The 19,721-nt window shown below is 37.1% G+C and overlaps 1 pseudogene; it reads left to right on the plus strand.

The window, feature by feature from the left end:
- Window positions 1–15,317: 15,317 nt before the first annotated feature.
- On the plus strand, window positions 15,318–18,992 carry LOC140863212 (protein PSK SIMULATOR 1-like; annotated as a pseudogene).
- Window positions 18,993–19,721: the final 729 nt, after the last annotated feature.

Here is a 19,721-nt window from a genome sequence, read left to right on the forward strand (position 1 = left end):
ATTCAAAGCTTGTGGAGTTATTTAACCAAATAAAAACTTATGGTGAAGAAATCTCAAATCAAAGAATGATTGAGAAAATTTTAAATTGTCTTCCGGAGAGATTTAATCCGATAGTGGCTGTTATTGAGCAAACAAAGGATATTTCAAAAATGAACATTCATGAGTTGATTGGAGCATTAAAATGTTATGAAGAAAGGTTGGTTAGACAATCTGAAAAATCTGTTGAGAGTGCATTTCAATCAAAATTAAATATGAATGTTAAAAGCAGTGGAGAGTCATCTTCAAGTGGTGAACAAAATAAAGGACAATCATTTCGAGGTGGAAGATTTGGTAGAGCAAGAGGAAGAGAAAGAGGAAGAAACTTTAGAGGAAGAGGCGGAGGTTTCTATCATAGAAATCAAAATGAAAATGAAAGAAAATGCACACATTGTGAAAGAACAAGCCATGAATACAAGGATTGTTGGTACAAGGACAAGCCTAAATGTCGCACTTGTCATAAGATTGGTCATGTACAAAAAGATTGTACTGAAAATAATCAGCAACAAGCCAATTTTTCGAAAGAAAAAGGAGAAGAAAATATGTTCTATGCTTGTCATCTTGCTGCCGAGAAAAAGAATAATGTTTGATATATTGACAGTGGTTGTAGTAATCACATGACGGGTGATAAATCGATATTTTTTAGCATTGATTCAGCTGTAAATTCTGAAGTGAAAATGGGAAATGGTGCTCTTGTTTCAGCACAAGGAAAAGGAACAATTTGTGTTGAAACAAAGGAAGGAAATAAATACATTCATGATGTGTTGCTTGTGCCAGATTTGGAGCAAAAATTGTTGAGTGTTGGACAGCTTGCTCAAAATGGATATGAAGTTCACTTTGAAGGGAATTATTGCACCATATTTGACAAGAATGTATCTAAACAAATTTTGGCAAAGATACAAATGGAGAAGAACAGAAGTTTTCCACTTATTTTCAAGTATGCAGGAATTATGGCAATGAGAGCTCAAATGATGAATGGTTCTTGGTTATGGCATTGGAGATTTGGCCACTTGAATTTTCAAAGTCTCAAGCTGTTACACAATAAAAATATGGTACATGGACTTCCAAAAATTGAAGAAATTCAGCATGTTTGTGAAGGTTGTGCTCTTGGAAAGCATCATAGACAATCTTTTCCTAAAAGTGGAGCATGGAGAGCAAAGAGGCCTCTAGAACTTGTGCATTCAGATGTGTGCGGACCTATGTCGACACTCTCTCATGGAAATAACAGGTATTTCATCCTTTTCATTGATGATTTTACCCGCATGACTTGGATATATTTCATGAGAGCCAAATATGAGGTGTTTAACATTTTTCGGAAGTTCAAGAATTTCATTGAAAAACAAAATGGATATGCCATTAAAGTTCTAAGGACAGATAATGGAAAAGAATATAATTCTAATGAATTTGATAAGTTTTGTGATGAAGAAGGTGTTGCAAGACAGCTTACTGTCTCATACACCCCACAACAAAATGGTGTATCTGAAAGAAAAAATCAAACCGTGATGGAAATGGCAAAATCAATGTTACATGCTAAAGGTTTGCCTAAAACTTTTTGGGTTGAAGCGGTATACATGGCTGTTTATGTGTTAAATAGATGTCCAACAAAAGCTTTGATGGACAAAACACCTCTTGAAGCATGGAGTGGCAAAAAGCCATCGGTGAAGCACTTGAAAATTTTTGGATCAGTTTGTTATGCACAGATTCCAAAAGAGAAGAGACAAAAACTTGATGAAACTAGTGTGAAATGTATTTTTGTTGGTTATAGCAGCATGTCGAAGGGATATCGCCTCTATAATCTGAAAAATAGAAATATAATAAGCAGCAGAGATGTCATATTTGATGAGAATTCAGTTTGGAATTGGGATAAGAATGAGGTTGAGAAAGGTGCTGCATTTTCTCTTAATGACCAACAAAATTCAGCAAGAGAAGTTGATGAAAATGATGAATTTATTTCACAGGCAGAAACAGATTTTCCATCCTCTAGTAACTCATCTTCAAGTTCAAGTTCTTCTTCATCAAGTCCCAATACACCAAAGATGAGAAACTTAAATGATGTTTATGCAAGGTGTAATTTCTGCACGATTGAATTAGAAAATTTTGATGAATCAATCAAATAAGATACTTGGAAAAAGGCAATGAAAAAAGAAATATGTGTCATTGAGAAGAATAAGACATGGGAATTAGTGAAAGAGTGGGTGCTCGGTTAGCCAACTTGTGGCTAAGGGCTTTGATGACTCTTTATGTAAACAATCTTTTGTTTAAATATAATTTACACTTTTATCATGACATTGACTTTATCTTCCTTCATATTGTTATATTGTGATATACTATTGTTGTTTAGATGAAGACCTTGAATATACTATAGTGTATGTAAGATGTGGTAGCACATGATGATGGCTATCATGGAACACATCTTATAGTCACTGTATATTCTAAACTGTTCCTAGTCAATTGAGCTGTCCGCAAATAAGGATAAGGATCGCTCGAGATTGAGACTAGCATTTTGCGATGCCGAGTACCACGTTTCATTGGTATGGAACATAGAGATGTTCAAAGCATGCAAATGGATATTCATATGATGAATGATCGAACTACCCTATTCGGACTTTCCAAGTGGTTATCACTTATCGAGTGGATAAAGTTCGCGGTTTTGGTTGTACACCATTAGTCCTTATTACTTGAAACATCATTGAGACTCTATATGCTAGTACTGTACTTTGACTCGTTTACCGACTCTATTGGGGTCATCAGGTGTCGGGATTGGGTACAGTTACGACACATATAGGAGTCGATGCTTTGTTGTCAAGGATTCACCACATACTTGCGAGTGTGGATATCCTATATGATCTGAGGAGATATTAGTATGACGAATCTCTGGCCAGAGTACATGATGTGTTTTAGGTTAATGGGTTATCCTAGTAACACATGCGATGTCACTATTTGATCTCCAAGATGTTATGCATAGTTATCGAATCTCGAACGACTCTCGATGCACCAATGGTTGTTGATTCGATCGGGATATATGGATGAAGGGACCGTACTGTACGCTAACCAAAATCTACTGGTTCTTGCAGGCACTATCAGTAATACCTAGGGAATCATGGGGCGATGTTGCTAGGCGCTCTTACCATGATTCGATGGGTAAGTCGGAAATTGTTGTTCCGAGTCACAAGGAGTTGTGAGCCCGCGGCTAGCTGTATTCCTGAACCATTGAGGGTTACACAAGTAATGGTTTACTAAAACCCCGTAGAGATAGTTAAATTTAAAGAGTTAAATTTAATGAAAGAGAAGTTGGAATTCTTAACTAAAGGGAGTGAGATTTCCTAAAATGACATAGGGATGGGCATTTTTGGAAATCACTGAATTCGGATTCAGAAAAATTATCTTGACTCTAAAAGATGCAGAAATGGTTTCTGTGCATATTGGTGAAATCAGTTTATCAATCGGAGTCACGATGAATTTTATATTAATTTCTATAACAACAGGCTTGGCTTGTTGGGCTTAAGTTATGGATTGTGGGCTTTAAGGAGTTAGAGTCCTGATACAATTATAACTAGAAATTATCTATAAATATATGTGCAGTGTTCGAAAATTGCATGCAATTAATTATTAGAATTTTCAAAAACACCACATATTATTTTCTAAGGGTTTTTCGAAAATCCTTGTCCCTTTTCGGAGAAAATTCAGTCTTGTGATTTTTGTGAAAAATTACAATTCTGAATTAACAGATCATATCTGTTTATTCTCTACGCAAACTTCTGATTGATTTCTAGTGCAGTCAATCAGAGGGTTTCTGTTTTCCATTCGTGGACCTAATTCCGGAGAAAGATCGTGATGCCATCAGTTCCCGGGATTTACAAGAAGAGCAGATTAAATTCTGTTGGAGTCCACAATCAAGCTTTTGCTTGACAAAGGTAAAATATTTAATAGTGATTATTTATTTTACTTACACAAATTTAATCGTAAAAGTTTTGATACCCAGATATGGAATCGTTCCATATTAATAAAATAAATTTTTAAACTTCCGCTGCACCGGGTATCAATTCTAATTGATCTGAACACCGTTTTCCAACAATTAGTTGAAAGACCGAACCATAAAGAAGTTGTTGGTGTGAAGTGGATTTATAAGGTGAAATTCAATGAGGATGGTTCTTTTCAAAGAAACAAGGCAAGACTTGTAGCCAAAGGCTACACTCAACAATATGGAGTTGATTTTCAAGAAACTTTTGCACCGGTTGCTCGTTTGGATACAATTCGAATGCTTATTGCATTGGCAGCCCAACAAGGATGGAAATTGCATCAACTTGATATAAAATCAGCCTTTTTAAATGGAGAATTGATTGAAGAGATTTTTGTGGAACAACCTCAAGGATTTGTGTTGAAAGGAAGAGAAGATGAAGTATACCGATTGAAAAAAGCTTTATACGGACTCAAACAAGCTCCAAGAGCTTGGTACATCCAAATTGATTCGTATTTCAACCATCAAGGTTTCAAGAAAAGCAAAAGTGAGCCTACCTTGTACGTGAAAACTCAAGGTAAATTGATGCTTATTGTTGCCTTATATGTCGATGATTTATTGTTTTGTGGTAATGATGAGAATATGATCTTTGAGTTCAAAAATGTGATGATGAGAAAATATGAAATGAGTGACATGGGGCTGCTTCATCATTTTTTGGGTATGGAAATTTATCAAGAAAATGATGGTGTGTTCATTTGCCAAAAGAAATATGCTGAAAATATTTTGAAGAAGTTTGGCATGTGTGATCGCAATCCAACTACCATTCCAATGGTAGTGAATGAGAAACTAAAAAAAGAAGATGGTGAGAAAAAGGTTGATGCTACTTTGTTTAGAAGTTTGGTTGGAAAGTTGTTGTATCTAACTGCCACGAGACCGGATATCATGTTTGCCACAATTTTGTTGTCGAGATTTATGAATAATCATAGTCAAGCACACCTTGGAGCTGGAAAAAGGGTGCTGAGATATATTAGAGGAACAACCAACTTTGGTGTTAAATATTGGAGAGGTTGCAAATTGAAGTTAGAAGGATATTGTGATAGTGATTGGGCTGGATGTTTGGATGACATGAAGAGTACTTCAGGTTATGTTTTTTCTCTTGGCTCAAGTGTGTTTTCTTGGGCATAAAAAAAAACAACAAACGGTTGCTCAATCTTCTGCCGAAGCTGAATATGTTTCAGCTGCTATTGCAACTTCTCAAATCAATTGGTTGAGAAAAATTCTTGAAGATATTGGAATGAAACAAAAAGTTGCCACCGAACTATTTTGTGACAACAAATCTGCAATTGCAATGGGGAAGAATCCAGTTTTTCACAGTCGAACAAGGCATATATCTATCAAGTATCATTTCATTCGAGAAGCAATTGAAGATGATGAAGTTCAGCTCACTTATTGCAGGTCTGAAGATCAACTTGCAGACATTCTAACCAAAGCTCTTCCCAAAGACAAGTTTCTGAAAATGAGAAAGCTTCTTGGAGTTGTAGATCAGTACATTAAGGGGGAGAAATATAGTATTTAATTATTTTAATGTACTGAATATTTTGACTTTTGTGGCTTAGAATAGTAGTCAAAGTCATAGATAGTATTTTATTTTACTATCCACTAGATAAAATGAATAGCTTTTTTTGTACGTGTAATTTTTCCTCCATCTTTGAAGGAAATACTCTGCCTGCAAAAGTTCTTCTCTGCTCAAGTTTATTTTTCAGCCCATTTTTATTCTTCAAAATTCAACACAAGCCTCTTGTTTCGTTGCCAGCACCATTTAGAGATTTTGTATTAGAGATAAATTTGTAAAGACGGGGAAAATGGCACACAACGGATAGCTAAAAGAAATTGAATAATAAAGTGAAAGAAGGTTATCAGAGTCGACAGATAAATATGAAAACACGATGAAATATTAACTCACTTGTCGAACATCTACAGCATTAGCAAACAACTAATTAGGCCGAACAAGGTGCTGCACCGCATAATGAATATCCCTGAGAATGAAAAATTTGTTAATCAATGACAATCAATGTAAATGAGAAGACAATCAAGTGTATAATATCAACTAACCGTCGAGACCTATCGATTAAGGCAGAGAAACGAGCTCTCCAGATGTTGAGATTACGATTTGCTCGTGTACAGACTTCTACAACCTCAAATGCTATATTTTCACCTTCTCTATCACAATCAAGCCACAAGATAAGCCATTGACACTTTCTAGCTTCTTCCTCCAGTGTCTTTTGGATGTCTGACTTATCCTAAATTAGCCAAAAGGACGTGAGCAAACCTCTCGTTGTGATAACGAACAACAAAATTCAGAGATCAAGTATAATAATATTGGTCATTTGTCCATTCTTCGATAGATATTTATGCAGGATCTTTTACAGGATTTTCAAAATAATAGTTTATCTAGCCCATTGTCGTCGTCCACGAAAACCTAGTTACAATTGGCCATGCTCAAGTGTTATTCCTTCAAAAACAACTTCCATTCAATACTTTTACTATTTCAAACTTCAAAGATTTAAAATTCTGGTAAACATAAAAAAGAAGAACCCAACATTTCATCATAGATCATCATGCCTCCAGAACAAAATAAATAATCTTTAAACATGTAAATACTTAATATTGGCAGATAGAATCTCCGTGTGGCAGATTGTGCCTTGTTTAAATAAATTTCTTAACGTGATAAACACTAAAACATCAACCTCATCAGGCACGCGCGTAAAAAGGGAATGTATCACAGTTTCAGATGCTTCCATCAAATGAACCATTCAACAACAATTAATACAAACCCTCTCAGAAACCAAACTACTGGTTTTGTTGAACTCTGATGCACGATGCATAACATGTTAGGTGAATTCAGCAAACTTTATTTGACTAAGTTGCTGTCTTTTGTGGAAATTGGAAAAGCAACGTGGCCAATTCTCCATCTTGCATTTATGAGAAAATTTGCCTATAAATAGGCTCCTCATTCGGCAAATTAAATCGAGCATACTTTTGCAAAGAACACCACGAATATTAACGGACTCGATTAGGCGGTATAACCGACCATATAATATTTATAGCATCTCATTCTTCTCTTCTTTTGTATTAACAAAGATAGAAGAAAATAAAGAAAGAGAAAAAAAAAGTAGTGTTTTTTTTGGAGATCTTTGTGAGTTAGAGAATTATTTCTCAGTAATACTCGGGGTTTGGGTTGGTGAGAGATATAGTGTTTTGTATACACTTGTAATATTTCTTCGGTTATAAATATTGCAGCTGCTCCGTGGACGTAGCCTATATTGGGTGAACCACGTAAATCTTGGTGTTCTCGTTGATTGTTTTATTACGCAATTTTATTATCGTCATGATCACTCCGGCATAATCCATAACAACTAGTATCAAAGCAGTTACGGTTTCCGGGAGCCTTGGTGAAAAATTTCTTAAAATTCTGAATATGCTCTGTGGTTGCAGCTTTGTCTGATCTTCCACATCAGAAAATATTTTTTGAAATTTTATTAAGGCAGGAGAAGCGATGGCCGGAAATGACGGATCGGGACCGTGAATCAATAAGTTCGATGGTAGAGATTTCACGTTCTGGCGGTTACAGATTAAAGATTATCTGTATAGCAAAAAGTTACATCAACCTCTATCCGGGGTGAAGCCAGAAAAGATGGAGGATGATGAGTGGGAGCTTCTTGACCGACAAGTGTTAGGGGTAATACGATTGACCCTAACAAAGAACGTGGCACACAATGTGGCGGAGGCAAAAACCACGGAGGAGATGATGTCCATTTTATCGGACATGTACGAGAAGCCATCAGCAAATAATAAAGTGTTCCTCATGAAAAAGTTATTCAACTTGAAGATGGAGGAAGGTGCTTCGGTGGCAGCACACATCAATGAATTCAACACGATTGTTTCCCAGCTAACATCGGATGAAATTAAATTTGATGATGAGATTCGTGCACTTATTCTTTTGGCATCTTTACCAAATGTTTGGGAGCCGATGCGGGCAGCGGTTAGCAATTCTGCTGGAAAAGAAAAGTTACAATTCAATGATGTCAGAGATCGAATCCTTGGTGAAGAAGTTCGCAGGAGGGATTCGGGAGAGGCAACATCATCGAGATCTGCCCTAAATCTCGAAAACAGAAGTAGGGGCAAGAGTAGCGAAAAAGGTTCTAACCGATGGCGTGGCAGATCCAAATCAAGGAGTGGAAAAGACAAAAATACCTTCGAAAAGAAATTGAAGTGCTGGAGCTGTGGTGAAACTGATCACATGAAAAAGGACTGCAGATCACCCAAGAATAATGCAAATATTGTTACTGAGGATGTACATGATGCCTTAGTATTATCCATGGAAAGCCCGGTTGATTCGTGGGTTATGGATTCGGGAGCTTCATTTCATACCACCGGTGATCGTGATGTATTCAGTAATTACATTGCTGGTAATTACGGAAAAGTTTTTTTGGCTAATGGAAAACCGTTGGAAATAGATGGTATGGGTGATATCAGTTTGAAAATGTCAAACGGATCCATCTGGAAGCTCAACAAAGTGAGGCATGTACCAAAGTTGACCCGAAATCTGATCTCAGTAGGACAGCTCGATGACGAAGGCCATAAAGTGACCTCTGGTGATGGCTCTTGAAAAGTGAGCAAATGAGCCATGATTATTGCTCGAGGAACGAAAACTGGAACCCTGTACATAACTTCCAGTTGCAGAAACATGTTAGCAGTTGTGGATGCTGGAGCTAACTCAAACTGGAACCCTGTACATAACTTCCAGTTGCAGAAACATGTTAGCAGCTGTGGATGCTGGAGCTAACTCAAGTCTATGGCACTATAAACTTGGAAATATGAGTGAGAAAGGAATGAAGATGCTGATATCAAAAGGGAAGCTACCGGAGTTAAAAACTGTCGAACACAAAATGTGTGAAAGTTGTGTTCTTGAAAAGCAGAAAAGGGTGAGCTTTTCAAAAGGCGGTAGAGATCCAAAAGCAGCAAAGTTGGAGTTGATTCATACTGATGTATGGGGACCATCTCCTGTGACATCCCTTGGAGGCTCAAGATACTGTCACATTCATCGACGATTCGAGCAGAAAGGTCTGTGTTTATTTTTTGAAAAATAAATCTGATGTTTACGAAACATTTAAAAGATGGAAAGTCATGGTGGAGAATGAGACCAACTTGAAAGTGAAGTGTTTACGGTCTGATAATGGTGGAGAATATGAAGATTTTGAGTTCAAGAAGTATTGTGCACAGAACGGGATCAATATGGAAAAAACCATTCCTGGTACACCTCAACAGAATGGTGTAGCTGAAAGAATGAACAGGACCCTTAATGAGCGAGCCAGGAGCATGAGATTGCACGATGGATTGCCGAAATCATTTTGGGCTGATGCAGTTAACACTGCAGCATATCTGATCAACAGAGGACCTTCGGTACCACTTGATTGCAGAATACCAGAGGAGGTCTGGAGCGGCAAAGGAGTAAACCTTTCGTTCTTGAAAGTGTTTGGTTGTCTCTCATATGTTCACATCAATTCAACCAACAGAACGAAACTTGATCCGAAATCAAAGAAGTGTTTCTTTATTGGTTATGGAGATAATGAGTTTGGTTATCGGTTCTGGGATGACCAAAATCGGAAGATCATTCGGAGCAAAGACATCATTTTCAATGAGCAAGTTTTGTACAAGGACAACTCAGACATTCCAACTGGAGATAAATGTCCTAAAGTTCAGAAGTCAAATGAAGTGCCATTGATTGATATTCCTGTGAATGAGTCAGGGGATAGTAACCAGGAGGAAGAAATTGCACAATATGATGACCCACAAACTCCAAAAATTGAACTCAGGAGATCGTCGAGAACAATCAGACCACCTCAGAAATGCTCTCCTGCACTTCACTATATTTTGCTGACTGATAAAGGTGAACCTGAGACCTTTGAAGAAGCGATGCAAAACGATGATTCAATCAAGTGGGAGTTAGCCATGGAAGATGAGATGGATTCACTGTCATCCAATCAGACGTGGAAGTTGACTGAACTTCCGGAAGACAAGAAGGCATTACACAACAAGTGGGTGTACCGGATCAAAGAAGAAGTTGATGGTAGCAAGCGGTACAAGGCAAGACTTGTTGTAAAAGGATTTCAACAAAGAGAAGGCGTTGATTACACCGAGATTTTCTTTCCAGTGGTTAAGTTAACCACTCTCAGAACAGTACTTGGACTAGTGGCTAAGGAAGATTTACATCTGGAGCAGTTGGATGTAAAGACGGCATTTCTTTATGGTGACTTGGATGAAGAAATTTATATGAAGCAGCCATAGGGATTCGAAGTACGAGGGAAGGAGAAAATGGTATGCAAACTTCAGAAGAGCTTGTACGGTCTCAAACAAGCTCCAAGACAGTGGTACAAGAAGTTTGACGGATTCATGAATAACAACGGTTTCCTGAGGTGCCAAGCGGATCACTGTTGTTATGTGAAAAAGATTGATGGTTCTTATATCATTATACTGCTATATGTGGATGACATGTTGATAGCAGGATTTTGTCTGGAGGAGATTGATAAACTCAAGAGAGAGTTATCAAAGGAATTTGCAATGAAGGATTTGGAAGCTGCAAAACAAATTCTTGGTATGAGGATCTTGAGAGATAGGGTGAACGGAGTCTTGAAGTTATCTCAGGCAGAGTACGTGAAAAATGTGGTTAGCAGATTCAACCTGGATGAAGCTAAACCGGTTAGTACTCCTTTGGCTAGTCATTTCAAACTAACCAAAGCCCAATCACCATCAACGGAGCAGGAGCATACTTATATGAATAAGGTTCCTTATGCATCTGCTGTCGGAAGCCTCATGTATGCAATGGTGTGCACCAGACCAGACATAGCACATGCAGTGGGAGTTGTGAGCAGGTTTATGAGCAATCCAGGGAAGCAACATTGGGAAGCAGTGAAGTGGATTCTCAGATATTTGAAAGGTACTATTAGTTCATCTCTGTGCTTCAGAAAGTCAAATTAAGGCTTACAAGGTTTTGTAGATGCCAACATGGGTGGTGACCTAGATGGCAGGAAGAGTACTACTGGATATGTGTTCACATTGGGTGGTACGACAGTAAGCTGGGTGTCCAAGTTGCAAAAGATTGTTGCGCTTTCAACTACTAAAGCTGAGTATGTTGCAGTGACAGAAGCTAGCAAGGAGATGATATGGTTGAGATCATTCCTTGAGGAGTTGGGCCAGAAGCTTGAGGATAGCACGTTATACTGTGACAGTTAGAGTGCTATTCATTTGGCAAAGAATCCTGTTTATCATGCTAGGACGAAGCATATACAGGTTCGGTACCATTTCATTAGATCAGTTTTGGAAGATGGAATCTTGATGCTTGAAAAGATTTCTGGAATTAAAAACCCAGCTGATATGTTCACAAAGGCGGTGACCACTGACAAACTGAAGTTATGCTCGACTTCAGTTGGACTGCAAGTATAAGAGAGGAAGCCTGAGCTGCTGCATTGACTGTGTGAAGCCATGATTAAAATCAAGTCTTCAAGTGGGAAAAATATTAGGTGAATTCAGCAAACTTTATTTGACTAAGTTGCTGTCTTTTGTGGAAATTGGAAAAGCAACGTGACCAATTCTCCATCTTGCATTCATGAGCAAATTTGCCTATAAATAGGCTCCTCATTCGGCAGATTAAATCATCCCATTCTTCTCTTCTTTTGTATTAACAAAGAGAGAAGAAAATAAAGAGAGAAAAAAAAAAGGAGTGTTTTTTTTGGAGATCTCTTGTGAGTTAGAGAATTATTTCTCGGTAATACTCGGGGTTTGGGTTGGTGAGAGATATATGTTTTGTATACACTTGTAATATTTTTCTGGTTATAAATATTGCAGCAGCTCCGTGGACGTAGCCTATATTGGGTGAACCACGTAAATCTTGGTGTTCTCGTTAGATTGTTTTATTCCGCAATTTTATTATCTTCATGATCACTCCGGCATAATCCATAACATAACAGTGGATACATAACTCTAGTGCATTGACAAATATCAATATACAAAAAAAAAAATTGGCTTCCACCGAAAGAATAACCCAACAGCAATAGCTAAAGTATCTATCTAAACTCAACAACAAGATAAAATCTTTAGAGCAAAATGTGAAGCGGACGACCACATTATCATAATCCACGCATATTACATAACCCGTTTAAATAGATCGACGGGGTCGCAGGAATGCCATTTCCGATATCATTCGTCGAATTCAATCTCCATGAGATGGCCGGTGACTGACGTGAATGCCATTTGGAATTGTTGATTTTGAAAGGAGTAATTAAACTCGAAGATCCTGTTGAATCTCGACCGTCCGTCTCTCACCCTCAGCCCGCTGCTGGCTGGGTTCTTGGAGAGTATTCCCGCCACCGCCTTAGCCACCGACGGCTTCTCCTCCACGTTCAGCGCCCGCATTGCAGCTGTTTGTTGTAATGTAATGTAAATGTCTTGGCCTTGTGGCAAGCTAATAAGCTATTTTTGGTTTTGGGATTTTCCCGCCTTTAACTTGGATATAATTACTCAATAAAAACTTACTAAAATTTTTATTATATTAAAAACATTTATATCCATATATGAAATAATGGATTTGTTGATGACTTGTGTCAATCTAATATTAAAGTTAATATTTTCAATTACTAAAAAAAAATAATCGTTAGATTTTGGCTTTAAAAATCTCTTTTGTGTTTTTTAAACTTAAATTATGTGTTAACTTATACTTAACTTAATTGAAATCCAAAAACTAGTCATATTTTAATGTTTGGGAGAGCTTCTAGGAAGTACTTCTCAGCTTTTCATTAACAAAATTTTTTAATTTTATGAAATTTTGTTAATGAGAAACTGATAAGTGTTTTCTAAAAGCTCTCTCAAAAAACTACCTTATGATTCTTCAAAATTGATTCTAATAAAAATGTCAATATTAAAATCACTCTTATCATTTATTTATCAAACACTACCCAACTTTTATTTTTAAATTTTCGCATTAATTTCCAAACACTACCAATTTTTTATTTTTTCTTAATTTTTTTATAAATCTATAATTTTAAAAAGTATATTAAAAAGATTAAATCAATAAAAAAAATGTTTCAATCATTGTTATAGCCAGTTATTTAAAATAATAAGTCAATGTGAAAAATGAGTAAAATATTTAAAAAGCATCCATTGTCAAATGTTTGGTCAGAATCAGTTTTGTCGATAGATTAAAGGACGATTGTTAAAAAAAATTATTGTTAGATTTTGGCTTAAGAAAATTACTTTCGTGTGTGTTTTAAATTCAGATTATGTGTTAGCTTATGCTTAACTTAATTAAAATTCAAAAGCTAATCAAACGGTAATTATGATTCACTAAAAATGATTCTAATAAAAAAGTCAATGTTAAAATCAATCTAATCACTTGTTTATCAAACACTACCTAGATTTGATTTTTAGATTTTCATATTTGTTTCCAAACACTATCAACTTTTGATTTTTCTTAATTTTTTTATAACTTATAAATTAATCACTTCTACAAAAACATAATCTTTTGCAAACACTCCCTAAAATCTCCGAATAATTACGTTTTCAAACCTAATAAAATAATATTGCACTGAGGAAAAACAAAGAACAATTGTGAGACTTCTGTCCCACATGGAAAAAATGAAAGGTTTAAAATGAGCTACAATTGACTTCTATAGCAACTTGGGTTAATCATTTTCGTAAAGCGATGACGAATACGAAGTAGTTGCTATAGGGGCCCATTGTGTGCAGTCGCGCAGGCGTGGGCTTGGGCCCAGGGCGTGACATAATGGTATCAGAGACGGTCACCAGCCCGAAGACCCCAGGAAATAAGCGTTATGCGGGACAAAGTGCTACGTGCGTGGGAGCCACCTCTTGAACCTGCGGAGAAAAGTGCTACATGACGGGAGCCGCCTCTTGAACCCGTAGGAGCCACCTCTAGATTCCCGGTGCTGGTGGATCGATAGGTCAGGTCGCGACGAGGACGTCGCGTTCTGAAGAAGGGGTGATTGTGAGACCTCTGTCCCACATGGAAAAATGAAAGGTTTAAAATGTGTTTAAAATGAGCTACAATGGACTTCTATAGCGACTTGGGTTAATCATTTTCGTAAAGCGAGGACGAATACAAAGTAGTTGCTATAGGGGTCCATTGTGTACAGTCGCGGGCCTGGGCCCGGGGCGTGACAACAATAAATGGCCAGTGGGCTAGGTTTAAAAAATTAAGGAAGTGTTTGCAATCACTAAAAAAATGATTGTTAGATTTTAGCTTAAAAAAATCAATTTTGTGTGTTTCTTAAATCCAAATTATGTGTTAATTTATGCTTAACTTAATTGAAATCCAAAAACTAGTTATATGGTGATTATGATTCTTCAAAATATTAGAAATACGGTACTAATATATGATATATGAGTATCAAATGTATTAGATCTGATGCAAATATATGATTTTTAAGTACTAAAAAAATACTAATATTAATAACACATTTATCTTGTATGGATGAGAATCAGTACAAAATATTGAAAATATGGTACTAATATATGATTTTTGAATATCAAATGTGTTAGATCTGATATAAATATATAATTTTTGAATATTCAAACATATGTTGCAAGTTCATATTAATAAAGATGTTCGGGTTTTATACTCAAAATTTTAATTTTTTTATACTCGATCTTGAAAATTAGTGCTCGAATATAATGTATTCGTACCATATTTTCAATTTTTTATACCAAATTTCATCCTAGAAAAAACATGTGAGTCCATGGAGTTCAAACAAATTTTTTTTGACAGGGACTTATCACCAATTTAGGTTTGGGTTCAGGGACTGGACACTTACCCATAGAACATTTGTTTCATTGGTCCACATGTGTTTTAGGAAACAAATATTTTTGAGATATACGACGCATTGCTTAAAATCAAATAGTTTTATTTAAAAGTGATGTTTGATCCAAATGTTAAATTAATTGCAAATAGACATACAAGGAGAAAAACATTCATCGAGAAAAATAGAGTTTGGACAAAATGATATTTGATCGGAATTTCACATACAACATTGAATACAAAACGCCATCCAATGAGAAAAGGATGAATTGGACATTAGGATAATCCCACCAATTAATTACTTTTCCACTAATAATGGAACCTTCTAAAATCTGATAAATGGAATGGTCCCTAGTCCAATGTGGTAGGCCCTGTGTCCTAAAGTCATTCGGCAGCAACCATTTTATTTCCTCTGTTTTCACATCCTTTTATCACCAACAAATCATACAAAACACTAACGCTCTTTGAACAGTTTTTCCCCTAAGTAATTAATCACACAACACGAGATCTTTCACTTTTACTAGTATGAACCAGAGACTTTCTTTGTGACTTGCATTTGCTTCAGCATATTGACTTTTGGAATCTCGTTGATGTTAAAACTGTTGTGTTTTTCTCAAGGAAAAGGGAGAAGAGAAAGATGGGAGGGCTATGTTCGAAGCAGAACCCGAAGCCGAATCCTTATGCAGGCAGAAACATGGATGGAGGAAAACTGTATCATGAGAGGAAGCAGGTGCATGTGGATGCTGCTAAGGTTCTGATGACACCACCTGCTGTGAAAGAAACCATGGAAAAACATGTAGTAGTGAAAGAATATCCAAGATATTCGGTTCGGAACAACACAAGTAGTAATGGTGATGAGTTTTACGATGGGATTCCGCGGTACCAGCGGAGTGCATCCTTGAAATCCAGATCATTGAGAGCCACCAAGGTGGTTATAATACTCTTGTGGATTGATCGCTGTTTTGTCGTTTCATTTTCGATCAAAAATTTCGGTTTTTGTTGTATTTTTTTGTTAAGAACACCTGGCTGGAGAGGTAGAGGGTATCAAATGAAGTAGCTACCATCCTTTTTTTCTCTTGAAATTTTCATCTAGCATGTATAGTTTCTTGTTTATAGAATGCATACGACAATATGAAATTTCGTCCTCTCGTTATTGGTGGCCATGACACAAGTTTATTATGTTGATCTGAGAATTGAGAATGACCCGTATGATAAATCTTTAGCTATTCAAACTTTTTGCAGGTTTCAGATTCGAGTTCTGGTTTGGGCCGAGTCGGCAGTTTTCGACTTGAAAGGACTCTGGAAGTGTGGGGAGACTTGGGAGCAGTGTGAGCTTAACTGGTGGATTTGTTGCAGGAACAACAGCGATCAAAACCACTAAGCTTTCGATTCTAGCTTTTGAGGTTGCTAACACGATTCTCAAAGCTTCAACTCTTATGCAATCTCTTTCGAGGCGAAGCATTCGACAACTCAAAGAGGTAGTGCTTCCTGCAGTAGGTGTTCAACAGTTGGTATCTGAAGACATGGATGAACTTTTAAGGATTGTTGCCACAGACAAAAGGTCAGTTATGTAAAGATTACAGACAGAGTGAATGATGTTTGTGTCGCATCAGCAGTTTTAACTCTTTTGAGTCGTGAAATTTTGTCACAGGAAAGAGCTGAAAGTTTTCTCTGGAGAAGTGGTTCGTTTTGGGAACCGATGTAAAGATCCTCAGTGGCACGACTTGGACCGTTTCTTCGAGAAGTAAATCGTGATAACTTTATCCATCTTTTTTTGTTCTAGGGTCATTTTGAATTTTAACCATCATTGCAAAGTTTTACATTTCTAGACGCAGCAGAAACCGCACCCCTCAGAATCAATCAAGGGAACTAGCAGAATCAATGATGCTGCAACTGATGAGCTTGGTTCAACTTACAGCTGTTAGTATTATATTTTCTTCTCTACCATTCTCAACTGTGTTTCATTACAAAAATGCCAACAGATTGTGCAGAAATTTGTTTTACCGCATCCATTTGTCCACAGGAACTACACCGGGAGCTGCTCACGTTGGACAGGCTTGAACAAGATTATCAGTTTCAACGAATAGAGGAGATCAAATTCAATGCCACAGGAAGAGGTTACATGAACTTTATTCAATGTCTTTATGATAAATTCATGCCAACATGCCCCTGCCAACAGATATTTTGATTGATTGTAGGTGACACGGACAGAAGCCTAACCATTTTGGCAGCGGAACTGAAAAGCCAAAGGAAGTTCGTGAAAAACTTGAAAAAGAAATCACTGTGGTTCAGAAGCATGGAAGAGGTAGCTATCACTCAGCTTATTTTCATGGATAAACTTCTGTCTCTGCACTACGAGCCTAGAATCTTCAATAATAGTCGCCAACACATTTGATCTTGTAAACTTTCAAAACTATCCAGTATTTATAACATGGCTTGATTTGTTGAATCTTTGCTGCTGTCCTTTCCCCTCTGTCAAAATATCCGGGACGTTTCTTTGCAAGTTCTGTCTAATACCATATGGCAGGTTATGGAGAAGCTAGTAGATATCGTGCTATTTTTAAATCAAGAAATAAGCACTGCCTTTGGCAACACAGGTAGCATTTCAATCTCAAAGGAAGTTATCATCTTTGTACTTGAAGTGAGCATCCATAATGATTCTGATGTAACTTTATGCGCCTTTTGAGATCGTTTCATCTTCGTTATTCATAATCAGAAGACAAAACACCAGCAAAAGGAACCATTACTCATCAGCAAAAGTTAGGATCTGTGGGACTCGCATTACATTATGCTAATATCATTCTCCAAATTGACTCAATTGTGAGTAAGTAGTTGGTTTTTGTCCCACTCATTTCCATTCTATCAGTTTCATTTCGTGAACCGAGTTTCTCCTGTGATCCAGGCAGCACGTTCAAATTCCTTGCCTCCAAACTCAAGAGATGCATTGTATCAGAGCTTGACACCGAACTTCAAAGCTTCTTTACGATCCAAAATACATTTTTTCCCCATTGAGAAGAAGGTACAAGCTTGTACGTATATGTTAATTTCTTCCAATATCAGCTGTTGTTAGCCTATCCTGAAAAACACAAGCTCGAATTTTTGCTTGTTCGAAGCTCACTGTGGCAGACATCAAGGACGAGATGGAAAAGACGTTGTGTTGGCTTGCTACTATGGCCACAAACACAGTCAAGAAAGATTCAAATGTTGATCAAGTTCACAGATCTAAACTGCCTTTTCTCCCATATACTGAATACCTTTTCTTGATCATATACGTCTACAGAGCTCATCACGGATTTGGTTGGGTCGGAGAGTGGGCAAACGCCGGGTTAGTACCTAGTACTACTGCTTTTAATGGATTATTTGTTTATTTATATTTATCTGCTTATATTCTTGATAATATTTTGGAACTAGTAAACATGGTTTTGTCTGAACTCAATGGAAGGGCAGTTGGAACAATTGATGTTATGCAAATGGAGACGCTCCAACACGCGGACAGGCAAAAGACAGAAGCTCATATTCTTGAGCTCTTGTTGTGGCTCAACTATTTGGTAAACCAGTCCAACTCTAGAAAAGATGGAGGCCGCGATGTCATGATCGATACTTCAGCAAGTGTCACGCCAACTTCGGGCCGAGCCAAGCACAGTTTTCAGAATGATATGGAAACCAGCAACCAAGATCAAGAAATCGGTAATACAAGGGAATTGAGTACTCAAGAATGCAACATAGAAAAGAATGACAAAAATAATACGGAGATTGCAGAGGCAAGCTAGCTTAAGGTGATGGATGACGTTGTATGGTTTCGTTTTTTCTCCAGATACGCAGTGAAAATAATGCAATAAACTCATTGATTTTTTCATGCCCCAAATAAAGTTTTTGTCGTGCCTAATATTCCAGCAATGGGAAACTGTCACAAAAGGACTTTTAGGTTGCATTTGTATTGAAGTATTTCAAATCCATGGATTTCGATTATAATTTTAGCGTTAACTATGAAACATAGAGAAATCTCAAATTCATAGCTTAATTATTTACAAAGTAAAAAGGATTCTAATTCATCACTTTATTAGATGAACTTGAAATCCATCATAACTACCATGAATTACCATATAAACATAAAAGAGCCTCTCTATCTTCCCTGATCATCACAGGCAAGGTACGGCGATATTTTAAGGCGTTTCAATGTCAAGGTTGTTGATCTCAGTATGCGCGGACTGATTGAAAAGATCTTTTCCCTCTTCAAATTTGCTGCTGATGCGTCGATCATGCTCACATACGTTGATGAAGATGGGGATTCGGTGGCTCTTGTTGATGACGATGACCTCGATGATGTGGCTAAGCAGTCACTGAAACCCTTGATATTTACTGTAAAACTGAATGCTGAAAAGACTGGTGCTTTGCCGCCATCAATGTGGATGCCGTTGAAGCAATTCGAAGAATTGAAGACTGGTAATCCTCCTCTCACACAGTTCGAGCGAATGAGAAATGAAAAGACTGCTATTCCATTTGATTCCTCTCGAGCGAAGGTTTTGTTTCAATGTCCTAACCACGAGGTCTCCGAAATCCTTGAAACTGCACCACCCTACCTACGTGAGAAAGTGATGAAACTCTTGCCTGAATTCGAAAGACAGAGACTGGTCTGAGGTCGACACAGTAGTCAAGATCCTATCATCTGATCAAAAGATGATCGATTGTTCTGATATGATACCACCAGGTTCCACCCTAATTTGTGAAGAAATTCGTAGCAAGAGATGGTGAGTTTGATATACATTCTTACCCCATAATATCTCATGAGCTTAGTTACGAAGAATCTTGTTTTGATGCAGGCTTGTCTATGTGCTGATGGAAGAAAGAAGGAATGTT

The sequence above is a fragment of the Henckelia pumila genome, chromosome 4, assembly GCF_033568475.1.
Source record: "Henckelia pumila isolate YLH828 chromosome 4, ASM3356847v2, whole genome shotgun sequence".
Classification (NCBI taxonomy): Eukaryota; Viridiplantae; Streptophyta; class Magnoliopsida; order Lamiales; family Gesneriaceae; genus Henckelia; species Henckelia pumila.